The sequence below is a fragment of the Tamandua tetradactyla genome, chromosome 8 (genome assembly GCF_023851605.1).
Source record: "Tamandua tetradactyla isolate mTamTet1 chromosome 8, mTamTet1.pri, whole genome shotgun sequence".
Taxonomy (NCBI): Eukaryota; Metazoa; Chordata; class Mammalia; order Pilosa; family Myrmecophagidae; genus Tamandua; species Tamandua tetradactyla.
This window is the reverse complement of record NC_135334.1, coordinates 6,585,222-6,612,960: the sequence shown is the minus strand read 5'-3', so window position 1 is coordinate 6,612,960 and position 27,739 is coordinate 6,585,222. Positions and strand designations below refer to the sequence as shown.

At 37.8% G+C, this 27,739-nt stretch overlaps 1 long non-coding RNA gene across 1 annotated transcript in view; it reads left to right on the top strand.

Annotated features, from left to right (window-relative positions):
- The window catches only part of LOC143643158 (uncharacterized), a 102,377-nt gene extending 75,137 nt beyond the window's left edge, over positions 1 to 27,240 (top strand). The window contains exon 7 of the long non-coding RNA XR_013156160.1: positions 26,863 to 27,240. This is a non-coding gene — a long non-coding RNA (uncharacterized LOC143643158). The remainder of the gene's footprint in view (positions 1 to 26,862) is intronic.
- Positions 27,241 to 27,739: the final 499 nt, after the last annotated feature.

The following is a 27,739-nucleotide window of genomic DNA, read 5'->3' as shown; positions in this document are numbered from 1 at the left end:
ACTTAAAACCATAAATTTGTAACCTAACAAATCCTCCTTGTAAAAGCCAACCCATTTATGGTATATTTCATTCTGGCAGCATTAGCAAGCCAAAACAAACTGTTTCCAGTTTTGAATATTATGCATAATGCTACTATGAATATTTGCATAAACATTTATATGTGGACATATGTATTAATTCCTCTTGGATACCTACCTGAAAGTAGAATTGGTAGGTCATGTGGTAAGTGTTGGGGGTTGTGCTGGTTTGAAAGGATTATGTGCCCTAGAAAAGCTATGTTTTAATCCTGATCCAATTTCATGGGAGCAGCCTTTTTTTTTTAAAGGGAATGGCTGAGACATCACATAGAACTGTAAGCTCCCCAAGCCATGGAAGCCAGCTTCCCTCCCCCAAGGGCACAGCAGGCTGGTTCCCAAGGGGAAAGGAAACAGATCTTACTAGCAACAAGGACTTATCTCAACCAAGCTCCAAGTGCAGAATTAATTAACAAAGTCTGACTCCTGAAAATAGGCCCCCAGCACAGATAAACCTGGAATAGGCAATAAAGGAGCTAAGAGTTTTTGTTCTAGCAGAGAGGAGTCAGGGCTGACCAAAAAAATTACAGGTTTATTGAGTCAGACAGCACAAAATACTGGATAAAGGATGGAACCCAAGAAAAGCGGGCACATAGAGCCTGGAGATACACAGCCACGTACTAACATAAACTCTTGATTGACAAAACTGAGGAGTCGAGGACCACTGTGAAAAGACTTTTTTGTTTGTTGTTTGCATTTTTTGTACTCCTCAATAGCTCATTAAATAGAATTGGAAGATTTCTCAGGCTCCAGCACTGCCCCAGGCAACGGCAGAGACAAAATAACTAGTCATGTGAAAAGAGTTAATTCTCTAAAGGTAGTATCTACCCAAAAGAAAGGTGGAGCCCACCTGAACTGGGATCCCTCCTTCAAGGAATTTGGACACCAGGTATTGGAAAATTGAAGCAATTAGTGCCAACCAATAGCATATCCTAGGTCTCAACCATGTCCTCTGCTGGGAGAGTCTGCTGAAATTAAAGGTATGACATCACTTTACAATGGCAGACAAGTACCACACGCTGGGCAAGATAGGAAAAGCATGGAGTCTAGAAGTTTCATAGAAAAGTCTGATAATCTGCTTGGTCTCACCCTGAGGGAAAACTGATGCTGGCAACTCTTTTCCCCTGAGATGTGGGCCAGTCTGATATGGGAAAACCTGACTGGGGTCTATAATTTCTGAGGACACCCTTCTCAAAAAAAAAAAAAGCTCCACATAGGTAGGGCAACAAAAATATAAAACAAAATCTGAAAAAAATCTATTCAGTTCAACAGAACGTGTGCAAGAGGTCTAGAATAAGTTGAACTGAATGTCAAAGAACAGATACAGAACAAAGTTATCCAGCAAGAAAATCCTAGGTAAAAGAGTGAAGACAATCTCCAGAATGAACTAATTAAGGAAATCAACTGTATAGACACCAGGAAAAAATAACAAGTCATACCAGAAAAATTGAAGATATGGCCAGACAAATGAACAAATCAACAATTCAAATGAGATACATATTTGAGCAGACATGGAAAATCTCATCAAAAATCAAATGAACAAGTTGAGAAAGGATATAAAAAAGATATTGGGCAAACAAAAAGAAGGATTCAAAAGTTTAAAAAAGCAAATTAGAGAACTTATGGGAATGAAAGGCACAATAGAAGAGATGATAAAAAGATCTACAATAATAGATTTGAATAGGCAGAAGAAAGAATTAGTGAAGTAGAGGACTAGACATCTGAAATCTGACACGCAAAAGAAAATATAGGGAAAAAATGGAAAAAATATCAGCCGGGTCTCAGGGAATTGAATGACAACATGAAACATACGAATATACATGTTTGGGGGTGTCCCAGAAAAAAGAAGAGAAGGGACAAGGTAGAAGAAGACTAATGGAGGAAATAATTGCTGAAGACTTCCCACTTCTTATGGAAGACATAAAATTACAGATCCAAGAAGTGCAGCATACTTCCCCCCAAATATATCAAAACAGACATACTCCAAGATGCTTACTAATCAGATTGTCAGATGTCAAAGAGAATGAGAGAATTTTGAAAACATAAAGAGAAAAGCAATCCATCACATAAATGAGAAGCCCAATAAGACTATGTGTAGTTTGGATTTCTCAGCAGAAACCATGAAGGCAATAAGCCACTAATATGAAATATTTAAGATTCTAAAGGAGAAAAGCTGCCAACCAATAATTCTACTTCCAGAAAAAAAAAAAATCATCTTTCAAAAATGAGGGGGGAATTAAAATATTCTCAAAAAAACAGTCACTGAGAGAATTTGTGACTAAGAGACTGGCTCTTCAAAAAATAATAAAAGGAGCATTATGGGCAGATGGGAAAAGCAGGAGAGAGAGGTCTGGAGAAGAGTTTAGAAATGAAGACTATCAGTAAAGATAAAAAGAGAAAAACAGTAGATATGACATATAAAATCCAAAATACAAAAAGGTAGAAGAAAGTACTGCCTTTCAGTAATAACATTAAATGTTAATGGATTAAATGCCACAATCAAAAGACATAGACTGGCAGAATGGATTAAAAAACAGGACCCATCTATATGCTGTCTACAAGGGACTCATTTTAGACCCAAGGAGAAAAACTGGTTGAAAGTAAAAGGTTGGGAAAAGATATTTCATGCAAACAACAATCAGATAAAAACAGGAGTAGCTATACTAATATCTGAAAAATTAGACTTGAAATGTAAAACAATTAAAAGAGACAAAGAAGGACACCATATATTAATAAAAGGAACAATTCAATAAAAAGAAATAGCAATCATAAATATTTATACATCAAGCCAGTGTGCTCCAAATTACACGAGGTAAATACTGACAACACTTAAGGGAGAAAGAGACCCCTCTACCATAATAGTTGAAGACTTCAATTTCCTACTTGCATCAGTGGGGAGAATATCTAAAGACAGGATTAATTTTAAAAAAAACATAATTTGAATAATACAATAAATAAACTAGATTTAATGGACATTTACAGAGCATTACACCCCACTCCAGCAGGGTATACATTTTTCTCAAGTGCTAATGGATTAGTCTCAAGGATAGACTATATGCTAGGTCCAAAGCAATTCTCAATAAGTTTAAAAGGATTGAAATCATACAAAACACTTTCTTGGATCACAGTGGAATGAAGTTTGAAGTCAATAACAAGCAGAGGACCAGAAAATTCACAAATATATGGAGGCTAAATAACATACTCCTAAACAACCAGTGGGCCAAGGAGGAAATTACAAGAGAAATAAGTAAATATATTGAGGCAAATGAAAACAAAACACAACATATCAAAATTTATGGGATTCAGCAAAGGCAGTACTAAGAGGGAAATTTATTGCCCATATTAAAAAAGAAGAAAGAGCAAAAATTGAGGAATTAACTGTTAACTTGGAAGAACTAGAGAAAGAACAGCAAACTAACCCCAAAGCAAATGAAAGGAAAGAAATAAAGATTAAAGCAAAAATGAATGAAATTGAGAACCTGAAGACAATTGAGAAAATCAACAAAACCAGAAGTTTGTTCTTTGAGAAAATCAATGAAATAAACAGACCCTTAGCTAGGCTGACAAAAAAGAGAGAGAGAGGATGCAAATAAATGAAATCAGAAATGGAAGAGGAGACATATCCACTTACCCTGCAGAAACAAAGGAGGTAATGAGAGGATACTATGAGCAACCATATGCTAGTAAACTAGATGTTGTGGATGATATGGACAACTTCCTAGAAAGGCATGAACAACCAACACTGACAAGAGAAGAAATTGGAGACCTCAAAAAAAAAGGCAAACAAACAAAAACAAAAACAAAAACAGTCACGGAGATTGGACCAGTCATCAAAAAGCTCTCCCCCAAAGCAAGTCCAGGACCAGATGGCTTCAAATGTAATTCTACTAAGCATTCAAAAAAGAATTAGCACCAGTCCTGCTCAAACTCTTCAAAAAAGAAAAAAACTGAAGAGGGAACGCTACCTAACTCATTGTATGAAGCTAAAATCACCCTAATACCAAAGCCAAACATACTACAAGAAAAAAAATTACAGAGCAATCTCTAATGAATACAGTGCAAAAATCCTCAACAAATATTTGCAAATTGAATCAAGCAGCACATTACACCATGACCAGACAGGATTTATTCCAGGTATGCAGGGATGGTTCAACATAAGAAAATCAATTTATGTAATACACTATATCAACAAATCAAAGCAGAAATACATGTGATCATCTCAATTGATGCAGAAAAGGCATTTCACAAAATTCAATATCTTTCTTGATATCCTTCAAAGGATAGGAATAGGAGGGAACTTCCTCAACATGATAAAGGGAATATATGAAAAACCCGCAGTTAACATCATCCTCAGTGGGGAAAGACTGAAAGCTTTCACTCTAAGATCAGGAACAAGACAATGATGCTGACTATCACCATTGTTATTCAACATTGCACTGGAAATTCTTGCCATAGCAATTAGACAAGAAAAAGGAATAAAATGCATCCAAATTGGAGAGTAACAAATAAAATTCTCACTGTTTGCAGATGATATGATACTATAGTTGGGCCAGGGACCCATCTGGAGGTTGTAGGTTTTTGGAAAGTTGCTCTAGTGCCTGGAGCCCTTGTGGGATCTTATAAATTGCCCTAGGTGTTCTTTAGGATTGGCTGGAATGGTCCTGGTTGGGGGTTGGCAGGTTATGATAGGTAGCAAGGTCTACCTGAAAGTTGCATAACAGCAACATCCAGAGTAGCCTCTCCACTCTACTTGGGCTCTGTCTGTCACTGACACTTTATTAATTACACTTCTTTCACCCCATTTGGTCAGGATGTAATTGTTGGGATCCATCAGTTTTATTGATTTTCTCAAAGAAACAACTTTTAGTTTGTTGATTCTTTCTATTGTTTTGTTTTTCTCCAGTTTATTTATTTCTGCTTTAGTTTCTTTTATCTCTCTTCTTTTATTTGCTTTGGGGTTAGTTTGCTGTTATCATTCTAAATTCTCCAGATGAGCAGTTAAGTCCTTAAATTTTTCTCATTCTTGTCTTTAATATACACATTTAGTGCAATAAATTTCTTTCTCAGCACTGCCTTTGCCACATCCCATAAGTTTTGATATAATGTATTCTCACTATCATTCATCTCCAGATATTTACCAATTTCTTTAGCAGTTTCCCCTTGACCCACTGATTATTTGAGAGCTCTTTGTTTACCTTCCATATATTTGCAAAAGCTCTAGTTATTTGGTGATTATTAATTTCCAGCTTTATTCTGTTGTCAGAGAAACTGCTTTGGATAATTTCAATTTTATTAAATGTATAAAGACTCAGTTTGCTTCCCAGCATATGATCTATCCTGGAGAATTTCCATGTGCACTAGAGAAGAATGTATATCCTGTTTTTGTTTTTTTGGGGGGGGGGGGGTGTAAGGGTCTATATATGTCTATTAGGTCTAATTAATTTATCAGATTGTTTAAGTTTTTTATTTCCTTATTGATCCTTTGCCTGGTTGTTCTATCTATCATGGAGAGTGATGCATTGAAGTCTCCCACTATTAGTGTTGAAATGTCTTTAGCTTCCTTTAGTTTTTCCAGTGTGTGCCTCATGTACTTTGGGACTACTTGATTGGGAGTGTGTTCTAGTTTGCTAGCTGCTGGAATACAATATACTAGAAATGGGATGACTTTTAAAAAGGGTACTATAATAAGTTGCAAGCTTACAGTTCTAAGGCCAAGAAAATGTCCCAATTAAAGCAAGTCTATAAAAGTGTCCAAATTAAGGCACCAACAAGAGCTTGACTTCACTCAAGAAAGGCTGATGAAGTCAGGGCTTCTCTCTCAACTGGAAAGGTACATGACAAATATGATAATGTCTGCTAGCTTTCTCTCCAGGCATCTTGTTTCATGAAACTCCCCTGGGGGTGTTTTCCTTCCTCATCTACAAAGGTTTCTGGCTGCATAGGCTTTCATGGTTCTCATGGCTCTGTCATGGATCTCCAGTTGTTCTCTCTAAAATGCTTCCTCTGTTAAAGGATTTCAGTAAACTAATCAAGGCCCACCTGGAATAGGTGGAGTCACATCTCTCTCCAACCAAAGGTTAATACCTACAATTGGGTGCGCTACATCTCTGTGGAGATAATCTAATCAAATTTCTGACCTATGAACTGAGTAGGGATTAAAAGAAATGGTTTCCTCCATGAGATGGCTCAGGATTAAAATATGGCTTTTCTAGGGTACATAATCCTTTCAAACTGGCACATTCCACCCTCTGGACCCTCAAAAAGATATTTTTTCTCATATACAAAGTACATTCATTCTTGCCCCTTTTAACTATGGTATGGACAGATGAGTAAAATATATATATTAAAAATAAACAAATAATAAGGGGGAACAAGTGTTAAAAAAAATAATAGGTGGACACATGGGTGGAAATGTGTGGCATAATTTTATTCTTAGCCTGGTGGCTTAGTCTCTTTCTCTCCCTCCCTCGCCATTTTGGCACGTCCGGTTCTTCTAAGCCTCTGAATTACAAGCCTCACCAGCGACTAGTGATGATGCAGCCTTGTCTCTCTAACCCTATTGGCCTTCTCCTTAGTCCTCCACCTACCCAACATCCTCTGCTATGGGTACACTCAGGAACAGCATCTCTATGGTCACAGTCACTCATCCGTCCTCCCTGTGTGATTGGCTACCCTCCCCTGGAGGCCACGCCCTAACTCTGCCTCTCCTCAAACTGTATATAATCCAGGGCTCACCAAGCCTCGTGGTCTTTAGCTTCTGGCGGCCCTGGCATAAGCGTCTACCAACAATAAAGCTACCTCGCTTCATGCCTTAATTGGCTCGGCCTCCAGTCCTTTAGACCCGCAGCGAGGTCTCCTGCGCGCGCCCCTTGGACCCAGACCCCCGGCTCGAGCCCCTTTTCTGCGTGCGGCAGTGTCGTCTAGCAAGCAGTGAGAAGCTGAGGAGTAGAGGGTCCCCGATAGTTTAGCGGTTGGGCCAAACCGCAGAAATGTACCTATTGCAGACTATGGACTCTGGTTAAGAGTAATATTTTAATATTCTTTCATTAACAGTTAGCAAATGTACCACACCAATACTATGGATCAATGGGGGGGGTTGGATAAAGGGTATGGGAAGATTTGGGTTTTATTTTTTAAATAAAAAATAACTATTAAATAATAGGGGGAACAAATGTGAAAATAGATTTAGTTTGAAATGTTAGTGATAAGTGAAAGGGATTAGTAAGGGGTATGGCCTGTAAAATTTTTTTTTCTGTTTGTTATATTTTTCTGTTGTCTTTTTATTTCTTTTTCTGAATTGATGCTAATGTTCTGGAAAATGATCATGATGATGAATATGCAACTATGTGATGATATTGTGAATTGCTGAGTGTATGTGTTGAGAATGTTTGTGTTTATTGTAATTTTTTTTAATTAATAAAAAATTTTAAAAACTTAATTAAAAAATAATAAATATTACTTTTTGGAGTAATGAAAATGTTCCAAAATTGATCATGGGAATGTATGCACAACTATGTGACAATACTGGGAGTCATTGATTGTATATTTCAGATGGTTTGTATGTTATATGAGTGTATCTCAATAAAACTGTATTAAAAAAATTTTTTAAGTGACAAGCCGATTATAAACTTTATGAAAATGCAAAGGACCAAAATAACTTAGAGAAACTTTAAAGCAATGTAGTATTCACAGAAATAAAGACAAATAGAAGAGAACGGGATCCAAAGAGACCCACGCAGATATGGATGGTTTATTTATTACAAAGGCAACACTGAAAAGTAGTGGGAAAGTAGTCTTTGCAATAAATGGTACTGGTTCAACTAGATACCATTTTTAGTATCCTTATTATCATCACTGTACATAAAAGTAAATTTCAAAGGAATTATAGATCTAAATTGAAAAGGTAAAAATGAGAAGTAACAAAAACATTTCTAGAAGACAACTGTGCTGGTTTGAGACTGTCATGTTCCCCCAGAAAAAAAAGCCATGTTATTTTAATCCAATCTTGTGGGGACAGTTCTGTTGTTGGGTTTGATTAGGTTGTTTCCATGTAGATGTGACCCCACCCACTCAGGGTGGGTCTTAACCCACTTACTGGAGTCATTTAAGAGGGGAACATTTTGGAGAAAACACAGATCCTTGGAGAGCTGATACAGAGAGCAGGGAGACAGACATCTGGTGATGCTAACCTAAGAGATGAAATCCAGAGTTTTCCCCAGAGAAGTCAAGTAAAAACCTACAGATGCTTAGAAAGAAAGCCACTAGAATCAGTTGAAAGCAATGAACTGGGAGCAAGGACCAGCAGACATCAGCCATGTGCCTACTCAGATGACAGAGGTGTTCCAGATGCTGGCAGCTTTTCTTCAAAGTCAAGGTATCTTCTCTGGATGCCTTAATTTGGACATTTTCATAGCCTCATAATTATAAACTTGTAACCTAATAAATCTGCTTTATAAAGGCAAAAAAAGAGAAGGAAATTGAGAAAACATTCCTGACCAAAAGGGAGAAGAAATAAATTACATATGTAAAAAATATTTCAGTAGCTGAGAGATTTCAAACAGAGTTGTGAGAGGTTATCCTGGAGGCCATTCTTATGTATATATCCCTTTTAATTTATGGTATATTGGAGTGGCTAGAGGGAAGTACCTGAAACGTTTGAGATGTGTTCCAGTAGCCTAGATTCTTAAAGGCGATTGTATAAAGATATAACATCTATAATGTGACTGTGTGATTGTGAAAACTTTGTGTCTGATGCTTCTTTTATCCAGGTTATGGACAGAGTAGTAAAAATAAGTAAGTAACAGGGGGGACAAAGGGTAAAATAAATTGGATAGATGGAAACACTAGTGGTCAATGAGAGGGGGGAGTAATGTGTATGGTACATATGAGTTTTTCTTTTTTCTTTTTAATTCTTTTTCTAGAGTGATGCAAATGTTCTAAAAAATTATTGTGGTGATGAATGCACAACTATGTGATGATATTATAAGTCATTGACTGTACACCATGTATAGAATATATGCGTGTAGATATTTCTCAGTTTAAAAAAAAAACAAAAAAAAAATAAATCTGTTGATATGGCCCATAAAAAAAATACATTCATTCCATCACAACATCAGAAAGCTGCAAAGCATTTCAGTAACAATACAAATGCAATACAAAGTCAGAAACAGTACAAAATCTCAAAGTCAGCTACAGGCATGGTTTGTCCTAAGGAAAAATTCTCCTCTGGCTCTGAACCTGTAAAACTCAGAACAAGTATTTGTGTCAACATACAAAGGAGGAACAGTCATAGGATAAATAACATTTCTATAGGGAGAAATTGGAAGGAACACAGAGGTCATCAGACCCAAGCAGTTTTGAAAACCTGCAGGGCAAAGTCCATTAGATTTCAAAGCCTGAGAGTCATTTATCTTTAAGGCTTTAGAAAGCAGCAGTCCCACCCTTTCTAAGGGCCTATCCAGCATCCCACCTCTTTCTAAATGCAATCTTGGGGGACATTAGGGAGACCACCTTTTTATCAGCTCCACCCTCTCCAAGCATTGGGCTGCACCTGGGCTCTCTGCCATCTCCAGGGCACATGCTCAATCCCTCCATGTGGTGGCAGCCAGGCTCTCCCCAATCCTGAAGAAATGTGCTCCACCCTCTCCAAGGCCTGAAGTGGTACAACTCTTCCAACTAAGAGTTGTGCAACTAAGTGAGGGGCCCATCCTCTGCCTTCAGGTCAAACTCATCCTCTCCATGTGCTTGGGTGGGTCCACTCTCATGGCCTGAGGCTTCTTGACTACAGATGCCAACCTCCATGGTTCCGCCTCTGAAAACATTTTACCTTCACTTTTTCCCTTTTCAAACACGCCAGTTGAGACTGACAGTGATTTCCTTTTTACGGGTCCCATGATACTCTTGTTGGCTTTCTATGTAGTCAGCAAGAATCTTGTCCTTCAGACAGAAGGAATTTCCACAAATCCTTCTTGGATAACCCCATCTTTTATCCTGGTTTTCTCTGAAATGACTGACTGTTTACAGATTTGGCCAAATCCTCATGTGGGACACTATTCTCTTGGGTCTCCCTTCCTGGAGGCCCAGAATTTTCCTGAACATCAATTTCTGGTTTCTTTGTACCCAAGAGTTCAGTTCTCAGCTTATCTCTTACCTGTCATATTTTGCTATAAACTGAAAAGAGAAACCATGCTACACTTTCCACACTTAATTTGGAAAGCTCTTCTGCTAAATATCCAAGTTCATGGCTTTTAAAATCTGCCTTCCATCCAAAGCCACTAGTCAATTTTGCCAGGTTATCTGTCATTTTAAAACAAGGATCACTTTCCTTCCAGTTTGCAATAACACATGCCTCATTTCTGTCTAAAGCCTCACTGGAGGTATCTTTAGAATCCACATTTCTACCAACCATCTCTTCAAGGCCTTCTAGACCTTCTCTATCAAGCTCCTCACAATTCTTCCAAAATCTTCCCCTTATCCATTTAAAAAGCTGTTCTGACATGTTTGATATTTGCAAACTGGAGCAGCACTCCACTTCTCTGGTACCAAAATCTATTCTGGTTTGCAAGCTGCCAGAATGCAATATACCAGAAATGGGATGGCTTTTAAAAAGGGAAATTTAATAAGTTGTGGGTTTACCAGTTCTGAAGCCATGAAAATGTTCCAATTACAGCAAGTCTATAAAAATGTTCAAATTAAGGCACCACAAGAGGGTACCTTCACTCAAGAAAGGCCAATGAAGTTCAGGGTTTCTCTCTCAACTGGAAAGGCACATGGAGAATATGGCAACATATTCTAGCTTTCTCTCCAAGTTTCTTGTTTTATGAAGCTCCCTGGGGGTGTTTTCCTTCTTCATCTCCAAAGGTCTCTAGTTGCTTGGGTTCTCATGGTTCTCATGGCTCTGCCATGGCTCTTCCATCATTCTCTCCAAAATGCTTCCTCTTTTAAAGGATTCCAGTAAACCATTCAAGACCGACCTGGAATGGGTGGAGTCACATCTCCATCTAATCAAAAGTTAGTACCTACAATTGGGTGTGTTACATCTCTGTGGAGATAATCTAATCAAGTTCCAACCTATGAGCTGGATAGGGATTAAAAGAAATGGCTGCCGCCAGGAGATGGATCAGGAGTAATATATGGATTTCTGGAGGTACATAATCCTTTCAGACCAGTACAGAGTATAAACATTTATGATCATTATTTCCTCTTGGTGAATTGTCCCTTTCATTAATATGTAGTGTCTTTCCTTTTCTCTTATCACATCTTTACATTTAAAGTCTATTTTATCTGATATTAGTATAGCTACTCCTGCTTTCTTTTTTTTTTAACTTTTTTTATTAATTAAAAAAAATTAACAAACAAAACACTCCTCCTTTCTTTTGGTTATAGCTTGCATAGAGCATCTTTTTCCATCCTTTCACTTTCAATCTAATTGTGTTTGGGGTCTAAGATGTGTCTCTTGTAAACAGCATATAGTTGGATTATACGTTTTAATCCACTCTGCCAGTCTTTATTTTTTAATTGGTAAATTAAATCCATTAACATTCAAAGGAATTACTGCAAAAGCAGTTCTTGAATTAACCATTACATCCTTTAGTTTTTATTTGTCAGATCTATATGTTCTTTCCCTTTTCTCTCTTTTTATCCTTTAAATTATCATTACTGATATTCTTCAATTCTGTGCCCTCCTCCAGACCTCCCACTTCTATCTTTTTTCAGCTGATAGGACTCCCTTTAGTGTTTCTTGTATGGCAGGTCTCTTTTTGACTGATTCTCTTAATTCTTTGTTTGTCTTTGAAGATTTTTATCTCTCCCTCAATTTTGAAGGATAACTTGGATGAATAAAGAATTCTCAGCTGAAAGCTCTTCTCATTCAGGATCTTAAATATATCATACCACTGCCTTCTTGTTTCCATGGTGCCTGTTGAGTATGCTTTCCCTTGCATGTAGTAGATCACTTTTATCATGCTGCTTTCGGGTCCTTCTATTCCTCTTCAACATCCGACCATTTGTTTAGTACATATTTTGGAGAAAGACTATTCAAATTCATTCTATTTGGAGTTTGCTGGGCCTCTGACTTGCATATTTATGTCTTCTATAAGGGCTGGAAAGTTTTCCCCAATTACATTTTCAACTATCTTTCCCAGCCCTTTCTTCTTCTCTTTTACTTCTGGGACCCCAGTGATTCTTATATCTCTGCACCTCTTGTTGTCTATAATTTGCCAAAGATCAAGTCCCATTTTTCCATCTTTCTTGCCATTTTCTCTTTTGTGCACTATAGTTCAATTGTTCTGTCTTCTAGCTTACTTATTCTTCTTTCTGCTTTTTTGAATCTGCTATCATGCATATCTATTATATTTCTAATTTGGTCTACTGTATCTTTCATTTCTGTGAGATCTGCCACTTTTCTATTTAAACTTTGAATTCTTCTTTATGCTCTTTAGCGTCCTCCTAATATCCTTTATTTCTTTATATACATCCTTGAGTAGTTGTTCCAAAGTCTGTGTCCCCTCTGAAGTTTTGATTTGGCCATTTGGCTGGGCCGTTTTTCCTTGGATCTTCATGTGCTTTGTGATTTTCTGCCATGTTCAAATCATTGGATTATCTTAAGGTTTTTGCAAATTGTTTCCCGCACTCATCTAAAGTTTTGTATTTACTTAGTTTTGCATTGAAGGTTTCCTCTTGCATTTGATTTGTCAGTTATTCCCCACAAAACCAAAGCCTGGATCTCATGTGGGAGATAAAATTTAACTTGAGGGTCTATTAAAAGCTAGGCTGGGGGTGGGCCACGGTGGCTCAGCAGGCAAGAATGCTTTCCTGCCATGCCAGAGGACCCGGGTTCAATTCCTGGTGCCTGCCCATGTTAAAAAAAAAAAAAAAAGCTAGGCTGGGGTGCATGGGTACTTCAGAACAGCCACCACCACATGGAAAACCTGGTCTCAATTCCTAACCCATGCACTGAAAACAAAGAAAAATAATAAAATAGAATAAGAATATAATAAAAATATGAAACAACAATAAAGTACACCTCAACAGTAGCAGGTCACTGTACCAGTTTGAAGGATTATGTGACCCAGAAAAGCCATGTTTTAATCCTGATCCACTTGTGGAGGCAGCTGTTTCTTTTAATCCCTATTCAGCACTGTAGGTTGGACACTTTGATTAGGTTATCTCCAAGGAGATGTGACACACCCAGTTGTGGATATTAATCTTTGATTAGATGGAGATGTGACTCCATGATTCCAGGCAGGTCTTGATTAGTTTACTGGAGTCCTTTATAAGAGGAAGCATTTTGGAGAGACAGACAGAGCTGTGAGAGAACCATGAGAACCACGGGAGCCCATGCAGCCAGAGATCTTTGGAGATGAAGAAGGAAAATGCCTCCAGGAGAGCTTCATAAAATAAGAAGCCTGGAGAGGAAGCCAACAGACATTGTCATGTTCACCATGTGCTTTTCCAGTTGAGAGAGAAACCCTGAATGTCATTAGCCTCTCTTGAGTGAAGGTAACCTCTTGTTAGTGCCTTAATTTGGACTTTATCAAGGGCTTAGACTGTAAACTTGTAACTTAATAAATTTCCCTTTTAAAAGCAGTTTTGTTTCTGGCATATCACATTCTGCCAGCTAGCAAACTAGAACAGTCACAAAGTCAGAAGGAGACATTTCAAGATATTTTAGGAGTGAACTCAGATTGGCACCCACCAAAAGAAGAGAAATTTAAGAAAAAAAGGAATAATAACACTAAAAAATTTTAAATGAATAAAATAATAGAAAATATATAATAAGCAATACAAATAAATAATCTAAAATGCAAATATATAAAATATACAAATAAAAATAAAAAATCAGGGGTTTCCGGAGAAGATGGCAGCTTAGTAAGATGTGCGGGTCTTAGTTCCTCCTCCAGAACAGCTACTAAAGAAATAGAAATGGTACAGAACAGCTCCCAGAGCCAAGACAGAGACCAAAAACACAGCGTACCCCATTCTGGAAAGGCTGAACCGGCATGGAGAATCTGCTGCAGTGAGATACCCGAGGGGCACGTGCTTCCCCAGGCCAGGGTGGCTTGCGGCCAGAGTCCCTCCTTCCGCCTTCCTGGGCTGGCTGGGAGAATTGGATAGGAGGTCCCCCAAGTCGCGGGGGCCGGCGACTGGGGTCCATTCCACACACGTGGCTTCCAAGTCCGGCTGGGAACATTGGATCAGCACTCCCCCAAGCCGTGGAGGCCGGTGCCCCCCTATGTGTGGATTCCCGGGCCGGCTGGGAGATTTGAATCGGAACTCCCCCAAGCTACTTCGGCTGGTGACCCTTCCCCACAGCAAGAGTTTTCCAAAGTTAAAGAAGCTACAGCATCTTTTACTGGTGGGACCCACAGACAGACGAGTGCCACGAGCGCCACATACTGGGCAGGATAAGAAAAACAGAGCCCAGAGATTTCACAGGAAAATCTTTCAACCTGTTGGGTCCCACACCCAGGGAAATCTGATTAAATGCCCAGACACCAGCAGAAAATAACAGATCACGCTAGGAAAATTGAAGATATGGCCCAGTCAAAGGAACAAACCAATAGTTCAAATAAGATACAGGAGCTGAGACAACTAATTCTGAATATACGAACAGAAATGGAAAACCTCTTCAAAAACCAAATCAATAAATTGAGGGAGGACATGAAGAAGACATTGGCTGAACAAAAAGAGGAAATAGAAAGTCTGAAAAAACAAATCACAGAACTTATGGGATTGAAGGACAAAGTAGAAAAGATGGAAAAACAATGGATACCTACAATGGTAGATTTAAAGAGACAGAAGATAGAATTAGTGAACTGGAGGATGGAACATCTGAATTCCAAAAAGAAACAGAAACTATAAGGAAAAGAATGGAAAAATTTGAGGAGGGGATCAGGGAACTGAATGATAGATAACATGAAGTGCACAAATATACATGCTGTGGGTGTCCCAGAAGGAGAAGAGAAGGGAAAAGGAGGAGAAAAACTAATGGAAGAAATTATCACTGAAAATTTCCCAAATCTTATGAAAGACCTAAAATTACAGATCCAAGAAGTGCAGCACACCCCAAAGAAAATAGACGCAAATAGGCATTCTCCAAGACACTTACTAGTTAGAATGTCAGAGGTCAAAGAGAAAGAGAGGATCTTGAAAGCAGCAAGAGAAAAACAATCCATCACATACAAGGGAAACCCAATAAGACTGTGTGTAGATTCCTCAGCAGAAACATGGAAGCTAGAAGACAGTGGGATGATATATTTAAATTACTAAAAGAGAAAAACTGCCAACCAAGACTTCTATATCCAGCAAAATTGTCCTTCAAAAATGAGGGAGAAATTAAAACATTCTCGGACAAAAAGTCACTGAGAGAATTTTTGACCAAGAGACCAGCTCTGCAAGAAATACTAAAGGGAGCATTAGAGTCAGATATGAAAAGACAGCAGACAGAGGTATGGAGAAGAGTGTAGAAAGAAGGAAAATCAGATATGATGTACATAATACAAAAGACAAAATGGTAGAGGAAAATATTATCCAAACAGTAATAAAACTAAATGTTAATGGACTGAATTTCCTGATCAAAAGATATAGATTGGCAGAATGGATTAAAAAACAGGATCCTTCTATATGCTGTCTACAGGAAACACATCTTAGACCCAAAGATAAACATAGGTTGAAAGTGAAAGGTTGGGAAAAGATATTTCATGCAAATAACAACCAGAAAAGAGCAGGAGTGGCTACACTAATATCCAACAAATTAGACTTCAAATGTAAAACAGTTAAAAGAGACAAAGAAGGACACTATCTACTAATAAAAGGAACAATTAAACAAGAAGACATAACAATCATAAATATTTATGCACCAAACCGGAATGCCCCTAAATACGTGAGGAATACACTGCAAACACTGAAAAGGGAAATAGACACATATACCATAATAGTTGGAGACTTCAATTCACCACTCTCATCAATGGACAGAACATCTAGACAGAGGATCAACAAAGAAATAGAGAATCTGAATATTACTATAAATGAACTAGACTTAATAGACATTTATAGGACATTACATCCCACAACAGCAGGATATACCCTTTTCTCAAGTGCTTATGCATCATTCTCAAAGATAGACCATATGCTGGGTCACAAAGCAAGTCTTAACAAATTTAAAACGATTGAAATCATACACAACACTTTCTCGGATCATAAAGGAATGAAGTTGGAAATCAATAATAGGCGGAGTGCCAGAAAATTCACAAATACATGGAGGCTCAACAACACACTCTTAAACAACGAGTGGGTCAAAGAAGAAATTGCAAGAGAAATTAGTAAATACCTCGAGGTGAATGAAAACGAAAGCACAACATATCAAAACTTATGGGATGCAGCAAAGGCAGTGCTAAGAGGGAAATTTATTGCCCTAAATGCCTATACCAGAAAACGAAAAAAGGCAAAAATTCAAGAATTAACTGTCCACTTGGAAGAACTGGAGAAAGAACAGCAAACTAATCCCAAAGCAAGCAAAAGGAAAGAAATAACAAAGATTAGAGAAGAAATAAATGAAAATGAAAACAATAGAGAAAATCGGTAAGACCAGAAGTTGGTTCTATGAGAAAATCAATAAGATTGATGGGCCCTTAGCAAGATTGATAAAAAGAAGAAGAGAGAGGATGCAAATAAATAAGATCAGAAATGGAAGAGGAGACATAACTACTGACCTCACAGAAATAAAGGAGGTAATAACAGGATACTATGAACAACTTTATGCTAATAAATACAATAATTTAGATGAAATGGACGGGTTCCTGGAAAGACATGAACAACCAACTTTGACTCAAGAAGAAATAGATGACCTCAACAAACCAATCACAAGTAAAGAAATTGAATCAGTCATTCAAAAGTTTCCTAAAAAGAAAAGTCCAGGACCAGACGGCTTCACATGTGAATTCTATCAAACATTCCAGAAAGAATTAGTACCAATTCTCCTCAAACTCTTCAAAAAACTTGAAGCAGAGGGAAAACTACCTAATTCATTCTATGAAGCCAACATCACCCTCATACCAAAACCAGGCAAAGATAATACAAAAAAAGAAAACTACAGACCAATCTCTCTAATGAATATAGATGCAAAAATCCTCAACAAAATTCTAGCAAATCGTATCCAACAACACATTAAAAGAATTATACAACATGACCAAGTAGGATTCATCCCACGTATGCAAGGATGGTTCAACATAAGAAAATCAATTAATGTAATACACCATATCAACAAATCAAAGCAGAAAAATCACATGATCATCTCAATTGATGCAGAGAAGGCATTTGACAAGATTCAACATCCTTTCCTGTTGAAAACACTTCAAAAGATAGGAATACAAGGGAACTTCCTTAAAATGATAGAAGGAATATATGAAAAGCCCACAGCTAATATCATCCTCAATGGGGAAAAATTGAAAACTTTCCCCGTAAGATCAGGAACAAGACAAGGATGTCCATTATCACCACTATTATTCAACATCGTGTTGGAGGTTCTAGCCAGAGCAATTAGACAAGAAAAAGAAATACAAGGCATCAAAATTGGAAAGGAAGAAGTAAAACTATCACTGTTTGCAGACGATATGATACTATACATCGAAAACCCAGAAAAATCCACAACAAAACTACTAGAGCTAATAAATGAGTACAGCAAAGTAGCAGGTTACAAGATCAACATTCAAAAATCTGTAGCATTTCTATACACTAGTAATGAACAAGCTGAGGGTCAAATCAAGAAAGGAATCCCATTTACAATTGCAACTAAAAGAATGAAATACCTAGGAATAAATTTAACCAAAGAGACAAAAAACCTATATAAAGAAAACTACAAAAAACTGCTAAAAGAAATCACAGAAGACCTAAATAGATGGAAGGGCATACCGTGTTCATGGATTGGAAGACTAAATATAGTTAAGATGTCAATCCTACCTAAATTGATTTACAGATTCAATGCAATACCAATCAAAATCCCAACAACTTATTTTTCAGAAATAGAAAAACCAATAAGCAAATTTATCTGGAAGGGCAGAGTGCCCCAAATTGCTAAAAACATCTGGAGGGAAAAAAAACGAAGCTGGAGGTCTCACGCTGCCTGACTTTAAGGCATATTATGAAACCACAGTGGTCAAAACAGCATGGTATTGGCATAAAGATAGATACATCGACCAGTGGAATCGAATAGAGTGCTCAGATATAGACCCTCTCATCTATGGACATTTGATCTTTGATAAGGCAGTCAAGCCAACTCACCTGGGACAGAACAGTCTCTTCAATAAATGGTGCCTAGAGAACTGGATATCTATATGCAAAAGAATGAAATAGGACCCGTATCTCACACCCTATACAAAAGTTAACTCAAAATGGATCAAAGATCTAAACATTAGGTCTAAGACCATAAAACAGTTAGAGGAAAATGTAGGGAGATATCTTATGAAACTTACAATTGGAGGCAGTTTTATGGACCATAAACCTAAAGCAAGAGCACTGAAGAAGGAAATAAATAAATGGGAGCTCTTCAAAATTAAACACTTTTGTGCATCAAAGAACTTCATCAAGAAAGTAGAAAGACAGCCTACACAATGGGAGACAATATTTGGAAACCACATATCAGATAAAGGTCTAGTATCCAGAATTTATAAAGAGATTGTTCAACTCAACAACAAAAAGACAGCCAACCCAATTACAAAATGGGAAAAAGACTTGAACAGACACCTCTCAGAAGAGGAAATACAAATGGCCAAAAGGCACATGAAGAGATGCTCAATGTCCCTGGCCATTAAAGAAATGCAAATCAAAACCACAATGAGATATCATCTCACACCCACCAGAATGGCCATTATCAACAAAACAGAAAATGACAAGTGCTGGAGAGGATGCGGAGAAAGAGGCACACTTATCCACTGTTGGTGGGAATGTCAAATGGTGCTACCACTGTGGAAGGCAGTTTGGCGGTTCCTCAAAAAACTGAATATAGAATTGCCATACGACCCAGCAATACCACTGCTAGGTATATACTCAAATGACTTAAGGGCAAAGACACAAACAGACATTTGCACACCAATGTTTATAGCAGCATTATTTACAATTGCAAAGAGATGGAAACAGCCAAAATGCCCATCAACAGATGAGTGGCTAAAGAATCTGTGGTATACACATACAATGGAATATTATGCAGCTTTAAGACAAGATAAACTTATGAAGCATGTAATAACATGGATGGACCTAAAGAACATTATGCTGAGTGAGTCTAGCCAAAAACTAAAAGACAAATACTGTATGGTCCCACTGATATGAATCGACATTCGAGAATAAACTTGGAATATGTCATTGGTAACAGAGTCCAGCAGGAGTTAGAAACAGGGTAAGATAATGGGTAATTGGAGCTGAAGGAATACAGACTGTGCAACAGGACTAGATACAAAAACTCAGAAATGGACAGCACAATACTACCTAATTGTAATGTAATCATGTTAAAACACTGAATGAAGCTGCATCTGAGCTATAGTTTCCTTTGTTTGTTTATTTGTTTGTTTGTTTGTGTTTTTTGTTTTCTGTTTTCTTTTTTATATATTTTTTTATTTTTTTTATTATTTTTATTTTTTTCTCTATATTATCATTGTATCTTTTTCTGTTGTTTTGCTAGTTCTTTTCCTAAATCGATGCAAATGTACTAAGAAGTGATGATCATACATCTATGTGATGATATTAAGAATTACTGATTGTTTATGTAGAATGGAATGATTTCTAAATGTTGTGTTAATTTTCTTTTTTTTAATTAAAATAAATAAATAAATAAATAAATAATAGGGGGAACAAATATTAAAAATAAATTTAGTTTGAAAGACTAGTGGTAAATGAAAGCGAAGGGTAAGGGGTATGGCATGTATAATCTTTTTTTTCTGTTATCGCTTTATTTCTTTCTCTGTTGTCTTTTTTATTTTTTATTTTTTTTTTATTAATTAAAAAAAGAATTAACAAAACAATTAGAAATCATTCCAATCTACATGTACAATCAGTAATTCTTAATAACATCACATAGTTGCATATTCATCATTTCTTAGTACATTTGCATCGATTTAGAAAAAGAAATAAAAAGACAACAGAATAAGAATTAAAACAATAATAGAAAGAAAAAAAACAAAAAAAACAAAAACAAAAAACCTATACCTCACATGCAGCTTCATTCAGTGTTTTAACATAATTGCATTACAATTGGGTAGTATTGTGCTGTCCATTTCTGAGTTTTTATATCCAGTCCCGTTGTACAGTCTGTATCCCTTCATCTCCAATTATCCCTTCTCTCTTTTTTTTTAATTAACGGAAAAAAAGAAATTAACCCAACATTTAGAGATCATACCATTCTACACATGCAATCATTAATTCTTAACATCATCACATAGATGCATGATCATCATTTCTTAGTACATTTGCATTGGTTTAGAAGAACTAGCAACATAACCGAAAAAGATATAGAATGTTAATATAGAGAAAAAAATAAAAGTAATAATAGTAAAATCAAAACAAAACAACACAAAACAAAACAAAAACCTATAGCTCAGATGCAGCTTCATTCGGTGTTTTAACATGATTACTTTACAATTAGGTATTATTGTGCTGTCCATTTTTGAGTTTTTGTATCTAGTCCTGTTGCACAGTCTGTATCCCTTCAGCTTCAATTACCCATTGTCTTACCCTGTTTCTAACTCCTGCTGACTCTGTTACCAATGACATATTCAAGTTTATTCTCGAATGTCGTTCACATCAGTGGGACCATACAGTATTTGTCCTTTAGTTTTTGGCTGGATTCACTCAGCATAATATTCTCTAGGTCCATCCATGTTATTACATGGTTTATAAGTTTATCTTGTCTTAAAGCTGCATAGTATTCCATCGTATGTATATACCACAGTTTGTTTAGCCACTCTTCTGTTGATGGAGATTTTGGCTGTTTCCATCTCTTTGCAATTGTAAATAATGCTGCTATAAACATTGGTGTGCAAATGTCCGTTTGTGTCTTTGCCCTTAAGTCCTTTGAGTAGATACCTAGCAATGGTATTGCTGGGTCGTATGGCAGTTCTATATTCAGCTTTTTGAGGAACCGCCAAACTGCCTTCCACAGTGGTTGCACCCTTTGACATTCCCACCAACAGTGGATAAGTGTGCCTCTTTCTCCGCATCCTCTCCAGCATTTGTCACTTTCTGTTTTGTTGATAATGGCCATTCTGGTGGGTGTGAGATGATATCTCATTGTGGTTTTGATTTGCATTTCTCTAATGGCCAGGGACATTGAGCATCTCTTCATGTGCCTCTTGGCCATCCGTATTTCCTCTTCTGAGAGGTGTCTGTTCAAGTCTTTTTCCCATTTTGTAATTGGGTTGGCTGTCTTTTTGTTGTTGAGATGAACAATCTCTTTATAAATTCTGGATACTAGACCTTTATCTGATATATCATTTCCAAATATTGTCTCCCATTGTGAAGGCTGTCTTTCTACTTTCTTGATGAAGTTCTTTGATGCACAAAAGTGTTTAATTTTGAGGAGTTCCCATTTATTTATTTCCTTCTTCAGTGCTCTTGCTTTAGGTTTAAGGTCCATAAAACCGCCTCCAGTTGTAAGATCCATAAGATATCTCCCAACATTTTCCTCTAACTGTTTTATGGTCTTAGACCTAATGTTTAGATCTTTGATCCATTTTGAGTTAACTTTTGTATAGGGTGTGAGAGATGGGTCTTCTTTCATTCTTTTGCATATGGATATCCAGTTCTCTAGGCACCATTTATTGAAGAGACTGCTCTGTCCCAGGTGAGTTGGCTTGACTGCCTTATCAAAGATCAAATGTCCATAGATGAGAGGGTCTATATCTGAGCACTCTATTCGATTCCATTGGTCGATATATCTATCTTTATGCCAATACCATGCTGTTTTGACCACTGTGGCTTCATAATATGCCTTAAAGTCAGGTAGCGCGAGACCTCCAGCTTCGTTTTTTTTCCTCAAGATGTTTTTAGCAATTCGGGGCACCCTGCCCTTCCAGATAAATTTGCTTATTGGTTTTTCTATTTCTGAAAAATAAGTTGTTGGGATTTTGATTGGTATTGCATTGAATCTGTAAATCAATTTAGGTAGGATTGACATCTTAACTATATTTAGTCTTCCAATCCATGAACACGGTATGCCCTTCCATCTATTTAGGTCTTCTGTGATTTCTTTTAGCAGTTTTTTGTAGTTTTCTTTATATAGGTTTTTTGTCTCTTTAGTTAAATTTATTCCTAGGTATTTTATTCTTTTAGTTGCAATTGTAAATGGGATTCGTTTCTTGATTTCCCCCTCAGCTTGTTCATTACTAGTGTATAGAAATGCTACAGATTTTTGAATGTTGATCTTGTAACCTGCTACTTTGCTGTACTCATTTATTAGCTCTAGTAGTTTTGTTGTGGATTTTTCCGGGTTTTCGACGTATAGTATCATATCGTCTGCAAACAGTGATAGTTTTACTTCTTCCTTTCCAATTTTGATGCCTTGTATTTCTTTTTCTTGTCTAATTGCTCTGGCTAGAACCTCCAACACAATGTTGAATAATAGTGGTGATAGTGGACATCCTTGTCTTGTTCCTGATCTTAGGGGGAAAGTTTTCAATTTTTCCCCATTGAGGATGATATTAGCTGTGGGTTTTTCATATATTCCCTCTATCATTTTAAGGAAGTTCCCTTGTATTCCTATCTTTTGAAGTGTTTTCAACAGGAAAGGATGTTGAATCTTGTCGAATGCCTTCTCTGCATCAATTGAGATGATCATGTGATTTTTCTGCTTTGATTTGTTGATATGGTGTATTACATTAATTGATTTTCTTATGTTGAACCATCCTTGCATACCTGGGATGAATCCTACTTGGTCATGATGTATAATTCTTTTAATGTGCTGTTGGATACGATTTGCTAGAATTTTATTGAGGATTTTTGCATCTGTATTCATTAGAGAGATTGGTCTGTAGTTTTCTTTTTTTGTAATATCTTTGCCTGGTTTTGGTATGAGGGTGATGTTGGCTTCATAGAATGAATTAGGTAGTTTTTCCTCCACTTCGATTTTTTTGAAGAGTTTGAAGAGAATTGGTACTAATTCTTTCTGGAACGTTTGGTAGAATTCACATGTGAAGCCATCTGGTCCTGAACTTTTCTTTTTAGGAAGCTTTTGAATGACTAATTCAATTTCTTTACTTGTGATTGGTTTGTTGAGGTCATCTATGTCTTCTTGAGTCAAAGTTGGTTGTTCATGTCTTTCCAGGAACCCGTCCATTTCCTCTAAATTGTTGTATTTATTAGCATAAAGTTGTTCATAGTATCCTGTTATTACCTCCTTTATTTCTGTGAGGTCAGTAGTTATGTCTCCTCTTCCATTTCTGATCTTATTTATTTGCATTCTCTCTCTTCTTCTTTTTGTCAATCTTGCTAAGGGCCCATCAATCTTATTGATTTTCTCATAGAACCAACTTCTGGCCTTATTGATATTCTCTATTGTTTTCATGTTTTCAATTTCATTTATTTGTGCTCTAATCTTTGTTATTTCTTTCCTTTTGCTTGCTTTGGGGTTAGCTTGCTGTTCTTTCTCCAGTTCTTCCAAATGGATAGTTAATTCCTGAATTTTTGCCTTTTCTTCTTTTCTGATATAGGCATTTAGAGCAATAAATTTCCCTCTTAGCACTGCCTTTGCTGCGTCCCATAAGTTTTGATATGTTGTGTTTTCATTTTCATTCGCCTCGAGGTATTTGCTAATTTCCCTTGCAATTTCTTCTTTGACCCAGTCGTTGTTTAGGAGTGTGTTGTTGAGCCTCCACGTATTTGTGAATTTTCTGGCACTCTGCCTATTATTGATTTCCAACATCATTCCTTTATGGTCCGAGAAAGTGTTGTGTAAGATTTCAATCTTTTTAAATTTGTTAAGACTTGATTTGTGACCCAGCATATGGTCTATCTTTGAGAATGATCCATGAGCACTTGAGAAAAAGGTGTATCCTGCTGTTGTGGGATGTAATGTCCTATAAATGTCTATTAAGTCTAGTTCATTTATAGTAATATTCAGATTCTCTATTTCTTTGTTGATCCTCTGTCTAGATGTTCTGTCCCTTGATGAGAGTGGTGAGTTGAAGTCTCCAACTATTATGGTATATGAGTCGATTTCCCTTTTCAGTGTTTGCAGTATATTCCTCACGTACTTTGGGGCATTCTGATTCGGTGCGTAAATATTTATAATTGTTATGTCTTCTTGTTTAATTGTTCCTTTTATTAGTATATAGTGTCCTTCTTTGTCTCTTTTAACTGTTTTACATTTGAAGTCTAATTTGTTGGATATTAGTATAGCCACTCCTGCTCTTTTCTGGTTGTTATTTGCATGAAATATCTTTTCCCAACCTTTCACTTTCAACCTATGTTTATCTTTGGGTCTAAGATGTGTTTCCTGCAGACAGCATATAGAAGGATCCTGTTTTTTAATCCATTCTGCCAATCTATGTCTTTTGATTGGGGAATTCAGTCCATTGACATTTAGTGTTATTACTGTTTGGATAATATTTTCCTCTAACATTTTGCCTTTTGTATTATATATATCATATCTGATTTTCCTTCTTTCTACACTCTTTTCCATATCTCTCTCTTCTGTCTTTTCATATCTGACTCTAATGCTCCCTTTAGTATTTCTTGCAGAGCTGGTCTTTTGGTCACAAATTCTTTCAGTGACTTTTTGTCTGAGAATGTTTTAATTTCTCCCTCATTTTTGAAGGATAATTTTGCTGGATATAGGAGTCTTGGTTGGCAGTTTTTCTCTTTTAGTATTTTAAATATATCATCCCACTGTCTTCTCGCCTCCATGGTTTCTGCTGAGAAATCTACACAAAATCTTATTGGGTTTCCCTTGTATGTAATGGATTGTTTTTCTCTTGCTGCTTTCAAGATCTTCTCTTTCTCTTTGACCTCTGACATTCTAACTAGTAAGTGTCTTGGAGAACGCCTATTTGGGTCTAATCTCTTTGGGGTGCGCTGCACTTCTTGGATCTGTAATTTTAGGTCTTTCATAAGAGTTGGGAAATTTTCAGTGATAATTTCTTCCATTAGTTTTTCTCCTCCTTTTCCCTTCTCTTCTCCTTCTGGGACACCCACAACACGTATATTTGTGCGGTTCATATTGTCCTTGAGTTCCCTGATACCCTGTTCAAATTTTTCCATTCTTTTCCCTATAGTTTCTGTTTCTTTTTGGAATTCAGATGTTCCATCCTCCAAATCACTAATTCTATCTTCTGTCTCTTTAAATCTATCATTGTAGCTATCCATTATTTTTTCTATGTTTGCTACTTTATCCTTCACTTCCATAAGTTCTGCGATTTGTTTTTTCAGTTTTTCTATTTCTTCTTTATGTTCAGCCCATGTCCTCTTCATGTCCTCCCTCAATTTATCGATTTCATTTTTGAAGAGGTTTTCCATTTCTGTTCGTATATTCAGCATTAGTTGTCTCAGCTCTTGTGTCTCATTTGAGCTATTGGTTTGTTCCTTTGACTGAGCCATATTCTCAATCTTTTGAGCGTGGACAGTTATCTTCTGCTGCTGGCGTCTGGGCATTTATTCAGATTTCTCTTGGTGTTGGACCCAGCAAGGTTGTAATATTTTTCTGTGAAATCTCTGGGTTCTGTTTTTCTTATCCTGCCCAGTAGGTGGCACTCGTGGCACCCGTTTGTCTGCGGGTCCCACCAGTAAAAGGTGCTGTGGGACCTTAAACTTTGGAAAACTCTCGCTGTCCTGGGGGTTCGCTAGCCGAAACGGCTTGAGCCGGCCCGGGGTCCGAACGCAGGGAGGGTTGCTGGTCGCCGCAGCCAGGGAAAGAGCCCGTCCGAATTTCCTAGTCGGCCCTGGGCAACAAGCGTGGCGGGAGGGCGCCAGCGGCAGCGGCCCGCCCGAGAGAGTGCACGTTCCCCGGGAGTCACGGGTTTGGAAGGGGCCTCCCCCACCCGTCACCGTTCTCTGCGGCCTGGGGGTTTCCGATCCAATTCTCTCAGTTGGTCCGGGGGCTGCGCGTGGTGTGGGCACCAGCCGTCTTTGTTTCAGGGGACCGCCTCTCCAATTCTCCCAGCCGGCCCGGGAAGGGGGAAGGGAGTAACTCCGGCCGCTTGCCACCCCGCCCGGTAAGGCCCGCGCGCCTCGGCGATCTCACCCGAGCTGCTTCTCTCAGCCAGCCAGCCGTTCCAGGATGGGGTACGCTGTCTTTTTTATCTCTGTTGTGGCTTTGGGCGCTTTCTGTATCGTTTCTACTCCCCTAGTAGGTGTCCTGGAGAAGAAACTAAGATCCGCGCGTCTTACTAAGCCGCCATCTTCCCATGGGATGTCTTTTTTATTTTTTTCTAAATTGATGCAAATATTCTAGAAATGAATATGCAACTATGTGATGATATTAAGAATTACTGATTGTATATGTAGAATGGAATGATATCTTAATGTTTTGTTTGTTAATTTTTTAATTAATAAAAAATTTAAAAAAATAAAATAAAAATCATAACAATAATACTGCTAATAAAAATACATATAAAAATATATTTAAAGAAAGAAGAGAAAAGGATAAAAGGATATTAGGGAAAAAATTAAAACCTGAATGGTTAGAGAGTTAGCCTGCCTGCACCTTATCTTTCTCACTAACAGGTGGTGATCCCAAGGCACTTCTTCTCCTCAGGCACCCCTCTCCCACTTTGCAGTAGCTGACCTTCACTTATTGCTCTTCACCAGCAGGTCGTGCTCCCGAAGCATATCCTCCCCCAGGTCCACCCACCCTGTACTGCAGTGGCTGAAAGACAGGCATGCTCAGAGGCTCTTGGTGGTGGGGCTGCTCTCAGCCCCTGGCTGTTGGATGGATGGTATCTGCCAGCAAGACTGGGGAGCCGACCAGCACCCAGGGCATCAGCCAACTCACAACCCCCAGCTCCATGAGACACTGCGCCAGTGGGGTTGGCTATTCCCAGCACCCAGCCAGGCAACCACTCCCCATGCCCAGAGATCCTGGTGTCTCCAAGGGCTCTGTTGACTATGCTGCTGCTCGGGGAGGTTTCCCCAACCAGCGGCTGGAGCTGGTTGGAGCAGAGGGACAGTCAATTCCCTCCAATCCACGCCTCCTCTCACAACTATCAAAATAAGATCAACCTGCTAATCATGCTGTTTAAATGTTCTATAAATGTTTTATAAACCTATTGATATCTGGATTGCTTGTTTTTAAGTTACTGTGAGAGGTGTGTTAAGTTTTTTCATTATAAATGTGGATTTAGAAAGATTTATGGGAAGATGGCAGAATAGCATAAGCTGAGTTCACCCCTGTACTAAGGAACAACTAGTGAAGTGACAGGAAAACAACAAGACAGCAGTTCCAGGGTGTGAGCGATCTGAGAGGGTCTTCTATAATATATAGGGAGCTCCTGATGAAAAACCTGAGGAAATGGGATGCAGAGAACAAGGTGAGACTGCTCCATTGGGACTTCACCGGGTCAAGAGGCCATGCCCAGGAAAGTGCCAGCTCCTGCAGATAAAGGGATATTAGCCCCCTTAGCTCCACAGCCCAGAGCTTCTTTAGGGAACCTGGAAGCCAGTAAACTTGCTTTCTCTGTTCATAGAG